Source organism: Haliotis rufescens, unplaced genomic scaffold (assembly GCF_023055435.1).
Source record: "Haliotis rufescens isolate VD_foot unplaced genomic scaffold, xgHalRufe1.0.p SCAF_12, whole genome shotgun sequence".
Classification (NCBI taxonomy): Eukaryota; Metazoa; Mollusca; class Gastropoda; order Lepetellida; family Haliotidae; genus Haliotis; species Haliotis rufescens.
In genome coordinates, this window is record NW_025963802.1 from 28,838,595 (window position 1) to 28,850,088 (window position 11,494).

Below are 11,494 nucleotides of genomic sequence, written 5' to 3' on the forward strand. Positions count from 1 at the left end.
TACCTGTCTTCAAGAGCATGTATACAATACTGAGGGACAGACAGGTTACCTGTTCTTGAGAGCATGAATACAATACTGAGGGACAGACATGTTACCTGTTCTTGAGAGCATGTATACAATACTGAGGGTCAGGGAGGTTTACCTGTCTTCAAGAGCATGTATACAATACTGAGGGGCAGACAGGTTACCTGTTCTTGAGAGCATGTATACAATACTAAGGGACAGGGAGGTTACCTGATCTTGAGAGCATGTATACAATACTGAGGGTCAGGGAGGTTTACCTGTCTTCAAGAGCATGTATACAACACAAGGGGTTAGGGAAATTTACCTGTCTTCAAGAGCATGTATACAACACAGGGGCCCAGGGAGGTTTACCTGTCTTCAAGAGCATGTATACAACACAAGGGGTTAGGGAGATATACCTGTCTTCAAGAGCATGTATACAACACTAGGGGTTAGGGAGGTTTACCTGTCTTCAAGAGCATGTATACAACACTAGGGGTTAGGGAGATTTACCTGTCTTCAAGAGCATGTATACAACATTAGGGGTTAGGGAGATTTACCTGTCTTCAAGAGCATGTATACAACACAAGGGGTTAGGGAGGTTTACCTGTCTTCAAGAGCATGTATACAACACTAGGGGTTAGGGAGATTTACCTGTCTTCAAGAGCATGTATACAACACTAGGGGTTAGGGAGATTTACCTGTCTTCAAGAGCATGTATAAACACTAGGGGTTAGGGAGATTTACCTGTCTTCAAGAGCATGTATACAACACTAGGGGTTAGGGAGATTTACCTGTCTTCAAGAGCATGTATACTACACAGGGGCCCAGGGAGGTTTACCTGTCTTCAAGAGCATGTATACAACACAAGGGGTTAGGGAGGTTTACCTGTCTTCAAGAGCTAGTATACAACACTAGGGGTTAGGGAGATTTACCTGTCTTCAAGAGCATGTATACAACACTAGGGGTTAGGGAGATTTACCTGTCTTCAAGAGCATGTATACCACACAGGGGCCCAGGGAGGTTTACCTGTCTTCAAGAGCATGTATACAACACAAGGGGTTAGGGAGATATACCTGTCTTCAAGAGCATGTATACAACACTAGGGGTTAGGGAGATTTACCTGTCCTCAAGAGCATGTATACAACACAGGGGGTTAGGGAGATTTACCTGTCTTCAAGAGCATGTATACAACACTAGGGGTTAGGGAGGTTTACCTGTCTTCAAGAGCATGTATACAACACTAGGGGTTAGGGAGATTTACCTGTCTTCAAGAGCATGTATACAACATTAGGGGTTAGGGAGATTTACCTGTCTTCAAGAGCATGTATACAACACAAGGGGTTAGGGAGGTTTACCTGTCTTCAAGAGCATGTATACAACACTAGGGGTTAGGGAGATTTACCTGTCTTCAATAGCATGTATACAACACTAGGGGTTAGGGAGATTTACCTGTCTTCAAGAGCATGTATAAACACTAGGGGTTAGGGAGATTTACCTGTCTTCAAGAGCATGTATACAACACTAGGGGTTAGGGAGATTTACCTGTCTTCAAGAGCATGTATACTACACAGGGGCCCAGGGAGGTTTACCTGTCTTCAAGAGCATGTATACAACACAAGGGGTTAGGGAGGTTTACCTGTCTTCAAGAGCTAGTATACAACACTAGGGGTTAGGGAGATTTACCTGTCTTCAAGAGCATGTATACAACACTAGGGGTTAGGGAGATTTACCTGTCTTCAAGAGCATGTATACTACACAGGGGCCCAGGGAGGTTTACCTGTCTTCAAGAGCATGTATACAACACTAGGGGTTAGGGAGATTTACCTGTCTTCAAGAGCATGTATACAACACTAGGGGTTAGGGAGATTTACCTGTCTTCAAGAGCATGTATACTACACAGGGGCCCAGGGAGGTTTACCTGTCTTCAAGAGCATGTATGCTAACACAAGGGGTTAGGAAGGTTTACCTGTCTTCAAGAGCATGTATACAACACAATGGGTTAGGGAGATTTACCTGTCTTCAAGTGCATGTATACTACACAGGGGCCCAGGGAGGTTTACCTGTCTTCAAGAGCATGTATACAACACAAGGGGTTAGGGAGGTTTACCTGTCTTCAAGAGCATGTATACAACACAAGGGGTTAGGGAGATTTACCTGTCTTCAAGAGCATGTATACTACACAGGGGTTAGGGAGATTTACCTGTCTTCAAGAGCATGTATAAACACTAGGGGTTAGGGAGATTTACCTGTCTTCAAGAGCATGTATACAACACTAGGGGTTAGGGAGATTTACCTGTCTTCAAGAGCATGTATACAACATTAGGGGTTAGGGAGATTTACCTGTCTTCAAGAGCATGTATACAACACAAGGGGTTAGGGAGGTTTACCTGTCTTCAAGAGCATGTATACAACACTAGGGGTTAGGGAGATTTACCTGTCTTCAAGAGCATGTATACAACACTAGGGGTTAGGGAGATTTACCTGTCTTCAAGAGCATGTATAAACACTAGGGGTTAGGGAGATTTACCTGTCTTCAAGAGCATGTATACAACACTAGGGGTTAGGGAGATTTACCTGTCTTCAAGAGCATGTATACTACACAGGGGCCCAGGGAGGTTTACCTGTCTTCAAGAGCATGTATACAACACAAGGGGTTAGGGAGGTTTACCTGTCTTCAAGAGCTAGTATACAACACTAGGGGTTAGGGAGATTTACCTGTCTTCAAGAGCATGTATACAACACTAGGGGTTAGGGAGATTTACCTGTCTTCAAGAGCATGTATACTACACAGGGGCCCAGGGAGGTTTACCTGTCTTCAAGAGCATGTATACAACACAAGGGGTTAGGGAGATATACCTGTCTTCAAGAGCATGTATACAACACTAGGGGTTAAGGAGATTTACCTGTCCTCAAGAGCATGTATACAACACAGGGGGTTAGGGAGATTTACCTGTCTTCAAGAGCATGTATACAACACTAGGGGTTAGGGAGGTTTACCTGTCTTCAAGAGCATGTATACAACACAAGGGGTTAGGGAGATTTACCTGTCTTCAAGAGCATGTATACAACACTAGGGGTTAGGGAGATTTACCTGTCTTCAAGAGCATGTATACAACACTAGGGGTTAGGGAGATTTACCTGTCTTCAAGAGCATGTATAAACACTAGGGGTTAGGGAGATTTACCTGTCTTCAAGAGCATGTATACAACACTAGGGGTTAGGGAGATTTACCTGTCTTCAAGAGCATGTATACTACACAGGGGCCCAGGGAGGTTTACCTGTCTTCAAGAGCATGTATACAACACAAGGGGTTAGGGAGGTTTACCTGTCTTCAAGAGCTAGTATACAACACTAGGGGTTAGGGAGATTTACCTGTCTTCAAGAGCATGTATACAACACTAGGGGTTAGGGAGATTTACCTGTCTTCAAGAGCATGTATACTACACAGGGGCCCAGGGAGGTTTACCTGTCTTCAAGAGCATGTATACAACACAAGGGGTTAGGGAGATATACCTGTCTTCAAGAGCATGTATACAACACTAGGGGTTAAGGAGATTTACCTGTCCTCAAGAGCATGTATACAACACAGGGGGTTAGGGAGATTTATCTGTCTTCAAGAGCATGTATACAACACTAGGGGTTAGGGAGGTTTACCTGTCTTCAAGAGCATGTATACAACACTAGGGGTTAGGGAGATTTACCTGTCTTCAAGAGCATGTATACAACATTAGGGGTTAGGGAGATTTACCTGTCTTCAAGAGCATGTATACAACACAAGGGGTTAGGGAGGTTTACCTGTCTTCAAGAGCATGTATACAACACTGTGGGTTAGGGAGATTTACCTGTCTTCAAGAGCATGTATACAACACTAGGGGTTAGGGAGATTTACCTGTCTTCAAGAGCATGTATAAACACTAGGGGTTAGGGAGATTTACCTGTCTTCAAGAGCATGTATACAACACTAGGGGTTAGGGAGATTTACCTGTCTTCAAGAGCATGTATACTACACAGGGGCCCAGGGAGGTTTACCTGTCTTCAAGAGCATGTATACAACACAAGGGGTTAGGGAGGTTTACCTGTCTTCAAGAGCTAGTATACAACACTAGGGGTTAGGGAGATTTACCTGTCTTCAAGAGCATGTATACAACACTAGGGGTTAGGGAGATTTACCTGTCTTCAAGAGCATGTATACTACACAGGGGCCCAGGGAGGTTTACCTGTCTTCAAGAGCATGTATACTACACAGGGGCCCAGGGAGGTTTACCTGTCTTCAAGAGCATGTATACAACACAAGGGGTTAGGGAGATATACCTGTCTTCAAGAGCATGTATACAACACTAGGGGTTAAGGAGATTTACCTGTCCTCAAGAGCATGTATACAACACTAGGGGTTAGGGAGGTTTACCTGTCTTCAAGAGCATGTATACAACACTAGGGGTTAGGGAGATTTACCTGTCTTCAAGAGCATGTATACAACATTAGGGGTTAGGGAGATTTACCTGTCTTCAAGAGCATGTATACAACACAAGGGGTTAGGGAGGTTTACCTGTCTTCAAGAGCATGTATACAACACTAGGGGTTAGGGAGATTTACCTGTCTTCAAGAGCATGTATACAACACTAGGGGTTAGGGAGATTTACCTGTCTTCAAGAGCATGTATAAACACTAGGGGTTAGGGAGATTTACCTGTCTTCAAGAGCATGTATACAACACTAGGGGTTAGGGAGATTTACCTGTCTTCAAGAGCATGTATACTACACAGGGGCCCAGGGAGGTTTACCTGTCTTCAAGAGCATGTATACAACACAAGGGGTTAGGGAGGTTTACCTGTCTTCAAGAGCTAGTATACAACACTAGGGGTTAGGGAGATTTACCTGTCTTCAAGAGCATGTATACAACACTAGGGGTTAGGGAGATTTACCTGTCTTCAAGAGCATGTATACTACACAGGGGCCCAGGGAGGTTTACCTGTCTTCAAGAGCATGTATACAACACTAGGGGTTAGGGAGATTTACCTGTCTTCAAGAGCATGTATACAACACTAGGGGTTAGGGAGATTTACCTGTCTTCAAGAGCATGTATACTACACAGGGGCCCAGGGAGGTTTACCTGTCTTCAAGAGCATGTATGCCAACACAAGGGGTTAGGAAGGTTTACCTGTCTTCAAGAGCATGTATACAACACAATGGGTTAGGGAGATTTACCTGTCTTCAAGTGCATGTATACTACACAGGGGCCCAGGGAGGTTTACCTGTCTTCAAGAGCATGTATACAACACAAGGGGTTAGGGAGGTTTACCTGTCTTCAAGAGCATGTATACAACACAAGGGGTTAGGGAGATTTACCTGTCTTCAAGAGCATGTATACTACACAGGGGCCCAGGGAGGTTTACCTGTCTTCAAGAGCATGTATACAATTCTGGGGGCCTGGGAGGTTTTCTCCGAGGCCACCACACATCAAGATTATTATCATTTGTCACTAAAATGTTGGTGGACAACCAAAATTACGTTGAGAAGACTTTGGTGACAAGGAAAACGAGTTTTGTTACATCTAAATTAAGTGTGCTCAATTTGTATTCTATTGATGTTGGCGTGAAAGTCATTGTACTGTCAATATTATTTTACAGTCAGTTCAAATACTAAATGAACTACTTGCACTAAATTTCAGTACGTAATGAAGTTGATGCTTTGTCTGCCTATTGCCCATGTTGTTGAGACAAGGATTTGCAATATTTAGTAAAGATTGGACTCCAATTATTATGCCAAATTTCATCTCAAATAATAGGTTTAGGTTTCTGGACACAAGAATGATACATCCATGTAAGGAATATGGCACCATATCAGCCACGAAGAACTACATCAATAGCCTGACATTGTAGACATCCGGTTTTCGATCATCCTTTCTTGACCGCTATTGGTGTTACAAATCTTCTCATGTCTCTTCGTGCACCTTCTCACAGTCTCTTTGTGCACCAGATTTTTGTTAGTTTCCACACATTTTTTAACAAATGCTCATACTCACAATGTTTGGAATTTTAGATTGATTGATGTCAAAATGTAGGAAACAGCCCTGACATGAATGAGCTTTAAAAGTTACATGTGGATAAATTTTGCTGCCAACTGAACCGCAGAGCAAAAGTATTAAAGGACTGATATTTGTTTTATTATGCAGTGAATAATTTTTTTATGAATATATTGGAAAATCTTCATGTTTTTATTTCATTAAGATATTTTCTGTAGATAGTCTGGTTTACGATCACCCAAGACCCCTTGAGTTGAAGGTCTTCTCACATCTTCCGTGCAGATGTTTTGGTTGTCCACCACATTTTTTGAAGAAATGGTCACACCATTGATATATCCTTTTACATAATTTGATGTCAGGATGACCCCGAAACAGGGCCCTGGCTCCAAGGGTATACATGTAATATAAGGAAGATATTTATGTTCAGGTGTGGGCCTGGTGGGGATTGAATACTTGGTGTTTATCGGCTTTTTGTACCTCGTTAACCTTAATAATAGGTGAAAATAGACAATATTTACTAATTACAACTATTTGGGTCCAGGGTTTTATGAATATACCATATCAAGTATATTGGAATCCACATCATATCTATATCTACCTGTAACAGTAATGGTGTACTGTTTGTATTTGGGTGAATGGCAGAGGGTACTTGTGTGTTCACATGCTACATTAACTCGTATATGGACAGCAGTGTTAGAAAACACCGTAAACAAAACCATTCTGACAAACTTGTTTCTGGTAACTACAAGTGTGGCCATTTATTCTTAAAGGAACTAATAAGTTATCGACAAGATTGCTAACTATATAAGAAAAGTTGTAATTAATTGATAGGGTTGATATTTTCTGTTTGTGAGTGAGTTGGGTGTAGTGCTGCTTGAACTGTATGAAGTATTTCAAGGCATGTCAGTTTGATGTTGACATCAACAATTACCTCCACGGCAAAACCAATGATTGTCATTGTGACAATTCTGGGATTGAAGCCATGACCAGCAGGTTCTAGCAGCAGACACAACTCCACACAGTGTTGCATTTTTCTGAACCACCAGCCCATCTGTGAGCTGGCTGCTGTGAGATGCAACCCTTTCAATGATGTGATGGCACATGCATGGCTTGTTCAGCCGTCGGGCAAGTTGGTCACATGGCCCCTCCTCCTGGACCTGCACACTCCAATGTTGCGCCATCGTGCCTGCAGCAGCAGGAGGTAGACCAGAATCATTGTTTAACATTTAACATGTTTATCAAAGTGCCTATATCATGTTGGAGTAGAAAGTGTTTCAACCTTTTCAGAAAGTGTTAGTGTTTCCTAGCTTACGAGCATCAGAGCTCATTACATTGTACATACAATATGCACCAGTATTATAGCATAGGAACTGGGTTTTTTATTTGTTTCAGAAATATAGTAGATCATTGTTAATCTCAAGACTATGATTGAATGTAAGAAGTATTTGAATATCTTGTAAAACTACATTTTTTTCAACTTTCTGACGTGCAATATGAAGTGTGTTGCTATGGTTACTGTGATCTTGTATATATAAATATATATATATCTATGACATTTACATCAAATGATTACCAGGAAGTTAACCATATATTTTTATACCAGAGAAGCTATTTTTCCTGGCTCATGACTTTAAATGGTTACACATTTAACTGTTGTTCCTGTTGAATCTTCCATAAGAATACTTTGAAACTCTTGTGTTTGCTCAAATCTCTGTTGTATCTGTGTCCTTCTTGAAACAATGATGTCCAAATAATCTCTATTTTGGTATCTGTTTAAATGTGTTCTATGAATTGAGTGTTTGCATATGAGAAAATAACACCCCCATATGCATCCATACCATTTAATGCATATGTAGTTCAAGTTAGGTATTAAAACTAGTCTGTTGAATAAGAATAACTTTGCACTTTGTTTTATTTTTAGATAGGGTTGGAGCTGTTTCAACAAGGCTCTCCTTGGTAATTATAATGCTCCCCAGCTTGACCTCTGAGACTGAATGTTTGACTTCATCATTCTAGTATGCATTTAATGAAGTGCTAATGAGCCCTCAAGACTCTGTGTCTCAATACTCAGTGGATGTATACCAGGCTGAACTGGGTGTAAACTTCAACCCTCATCTGTGAGGGGGGTGTCTCATGGTGTAGTCAGCTCTGTTGTCTGCAGGTGTCTACTGTGGGAAGGGCACAGTTGGCTGCTGGGGATGGTCACATAACATTGACAGCATGCTTGGACATATGTACAGCTGTTATCAGCTGTCAGCCTCACCAAATTGATTTGTTTTATGTTTTTTCTTTGACAGAATGCCAAGAAGCTGGTGGCTAAAAAATAAAAATAAATGGTTTCAAAAAGATGTTAAAACGCATATTTTTTATCTGACACAACATTTCAGACAAAATTGTTTCTTTATAACTTTTATGACCATTATTGCCATTCTTTTTCCATAAAACAAACCAAAAATCACTTTGTTTGGCTTTTGCACACATGTTGTGTATTGACCATAAAAATCTGATATTACAATGGAGGTGAATACACCATGTCCATGGGTTTCCAGGACGTATGTTGCATGCTGTATCATCATCTGCAGTGACTTTCAAGGTATGGCGTTGTTTGCCATTCATTCCAGCTTGGCGACACCAGCCATTACTTTCTCCCTGACATGAAGTAAAAGAAGCATATCAGTGGTGCTGTAGTTACATTCTAGGAATGCTTCAGTAGGTTGAGTGACCTCATCACCAGATGACTTACTGCATCTGCTTGATTTATCTACTTGATGAGTGAAGTGCAGTATTTCTCCTATTGATCATCAAACACTGTTGTTTTACCTGTTTTTAACACAAGTGTGCAACAACCAATGAAAATATCAAGGGCATTAGGAACTGATATCTTCTTGTCAGTGTCAAAATGTCATTTACGTAGGTTCATATTTGTAGTATTGAAACGTTTAGTTTCACCAATTCGTGCAGTATTTGAATTGTTCATGAAGGCTATACTGGTGGAGACATTTGTCTCAGAATTGATATCAAAGATAAGAAAAGGAAAAATTAATGATACTGTACATGTTTCTAAATAAGTGATCATGTTCCTGCATAATGAAGTTCCTTCCTGAGATGAATGAAATTCTGGTGGTGTGGGCCACAAGAGTGAGTGAGGGGGTTGGGTTTACACCGCTTTGAACAGTGTTCATTTACATCATGTCGGCTTAATGTGTGAGGAAAGCCTGAAGTGATGCAGGTCTCAGATGTTTACCACTTTGGTGAAACACACGGGTATGATGCTGACAAACCTAGAAACATAATCGGGGTGAACCGCAATTCAAACCCTCGATCATAAGTTTCTGGTGTGTCCAAGGGATGCAACTCTACATAGGGAATTGGCTTTCCCTCAGCTGTTATGCCACAAGAAAAGGATAGTAACAGTAAATTCAGGGTTAAACAGAAAGCATATTAAGGGATTTGGTAATAAATGTTTGTCTATTTGTAATACAGTAAAATGACATTATCAAGTCACATCTATTTCAAATGAAAGTGTTATGTACTCACTGTACTCACAGTTTTCATGTACACCTTTTTGCTTCATGTGTTCATTTCATGCTACTACACCTACTCTGTGTGTATGAGTTACATAGGATATATGTATATATTCATATGTATGCTGGGTAGTTTTCTCTTGGTGATTCCTAAAATCCTTTTGATGCTCAAACTTACAATAAATTATTTATAAACATGTTGTCTTGTGTTATTTCCTTACTCCAGGTTTCTTTGCTAGAGTATGTGTTTGAAATGATCACTTGGAAAAGTGAGTCAACTCCTGGCTTGCACAATCAGCATCTCAAGTAGAACAATGATAACAATAATATTGAATAGTTCCAGGACTGTGACAAATGTGTGTGATGCTTGTGAAAGCTGGGTAATGATTGACATGGAGGATTCATAGATTACGAGGGGCGTTCAATAAGTTTTGCAACTTGGGCATTTGTGTTTACACAAACAATGTCAACTTGTGGCAGGTGTGACACTAGTCATAACATCAGGTTGACACGTGTCGTAACAAGTTCCAGACACAACAATAAGTTAGATGTGATGGCTTCATTCGCCTAAGGGTGGTCACAATCATGGATTCTCTCAAACATTATCAACGTGCTGTAATAAAGTTCCTTACCAACGCTCCGGTTCACAAGTCGAGAATTGTACAGGCCGCCATATGTGAATGGGGATTTGAACAGTTAAATCAGCCACCCTGCAGCCCAGACTTAGCCCCCAGTGACTATTTCCTGTTCCGGCAAATGAAATCTGCCCTACGTGGAAGACGCTTCCAGGATGACGAGGACAAAAAGGCTGCCACAGAGGCGTGGTTAGAGGGCCAATCTGCAGATTTCTATAAACGTGGTATTAAAAGCTTGAAGGACAAATGAAATACGTGTATTGAGGTGAATGGAAATTATATTGAAAAATAAAACTGCAAAAGATATCCTGCAACTTGGTCTTATATTTAAGTTGCAAAACTTATTGAACGCCCCTCGTATCTTCAGATCATTATGTCTCCCCAAGACATATTGTTTTTGGCACGGTTCCCGTCGGCGTCGGCGTTCCCACCGTTCCGGACCATAACTCAGAAACCGTTTAATATTTTTTCGCGAAACTTTGTATACACATTAACCCAGCACTGAAGTGGTGCCTTTTGCTATTTAGAGATTTTTGACATTTTTATTTTTTCTCGTTTCCATGGAGATAACTTGAACATAGGCTCTGAATGGGGGTAAGCTTTGTTTCCTGACCATAACTCAGAAACCGTTTAATATTTTTTCGCGAAACTTTGTATACACATTAACCCAGCACAGAAGTGGTGCCTTTTGCTATTTAGAGATTTTTGACATTTTTATTTTTTCTCGTTTCCATGGAGATAACTTGAACATAGACTCTGAATGGGGGTAAGCTTGGTTTCCGGACCATAACTCGGAAACCGTTTAATATTTTTTCGCGAAACTTTGTATACACTTTAACCCAGCACAGAAGTGGTGCCTTTTGCTATTTAGAGATTTTTGACATTTTTATTTTTTCTCGTTTCCATGGAGATAAGTTGAACATAGGCTCTGAATGGGGGTAAGCTTTGTTTCCTGACCATAACTCAGAAACCGTTTAATATTTTTTCGCGAAACTTTGTATACACATTAACCCAGCACTGAAGTGGTGCCCATTAGTTGTTTGAAATTTCTAGGAGTTCTATTTTTGTCTCTGTTATTTAGTAATGGAGGGTGGGAATGAAGAGATGGGGTTTAACGTGAAGTAAACGAATGAATGGGTGTTAGGGGAGTGGGGGGAGACATATGTTTTTACGAGTAAAAACACTTTCTAGTTTACATTATGTTGAAGGGTGAGCTCATGGTTATGAAACAAGTCCATAAAAATGTTGAAGTAAATCATATGATAGGGCCCATGGGCCTATATTCGTTGTTGTTGTTTGTTGTTTGAC

At 40.8% G+C, this 11,494-nt stretch overlaps 1 protein-coding gene across 20 annotated transcripts in view; it reads left to right on the forward strand.

Moving 5' to 3' along the window:
- Positions 1 to 9,748, forward strand: part of LOC124116598 (probable sodium/potassium/calcium exchanger CG1090) — a 95,885-nt gene extending 86,137 nt beyond the window's left edge. The window contains exons 12-15 of one of the 20 annotated variants that reach the window (XM_048393496.1): positions 464 to 1,589; positions 1,967 to 4,780; positions 5,158 to 5,251; positions 5,299 to 9,748. The gene's annotated coding sequence lies outside the window, so the exon portion shown is untranslated. Of the gene's footprint in view, positions 1 to 3; positions 1,806 to 1,966; positions 4,997 to 5,157 lie in introns of those variants that run through there. The other 19 variants (XM_048393490.1, XM_048393494.1, XM_048393497.1 and 16 more) reach the window with 19 other exon arrangements.
- The last annotated feature ends 1,746 nt before the right edge of the window (positions 9,749 to 11,494 follow it).